We start from the raw sequence: 500 nt of genomic DNA, 5'->3' as shown, positions 1-500 counted from the left end.
AATGACAGAACCTAGTGATGCCATGTAGACCGAGAAGAGTAGTGGTCCAAGAATTGAGCCCTGAGGCACCCCAGTAGTTAGATGTTGCAACTTGGACACCTCACCTCTCCATGAGGGTGAGTAATTAATGACAGAATTTTCATTTTGGGGTGAACTAATCCTTTAAGGTTCAGGTGATACCAAAACAACAAGATGTCAGCATGTGGTGTATGTGGTGTACCCCTAATTTCTTTGGTTGTTGACTTGTTGACGTCATAACAAAGTGTTACTCAAAAATCACCATGACTCTATTCTCTTATAATTGAAATATTTTCCCATTTGAGTGGCTATTTCACTTTGGAGAACCCGATCTGCTTACAAAGAGGCTTTGACCCTTGAAACCAGTGGGCCAAGACCCACTGGGAAAACTAAAGAAATGGAAATGTTCTGAAATACGACATTTTAAATTATTTTCCTCTGGTGGAGGTTGCAAGAGAACAAGGAAAAGAGAGACTAAAAAA

This window comes from Sinocyclocheilus rhinocerous, unplaced genomic scaffold (assembly GCF_001515625.1).
Source record: "Sinocyclocheilus rhinocerous isolate Xijiao unplaced genomic scaffold, SAMN03320098_v1.1 scaffold229, whole genome shotgun sequence".
Lineage (NCBI taxonomy): Eukaryota > Metazoa > Chordata > Actinopteri > Cypriniformes > Cyprinidae > Sinocyclocheilus > Sinocyclocheilus rhinocerous.
The sequence above is the reverse complement of the archived record's forward strand: the minus strand, read 5'-3'. Positions refer to the sequence as shown.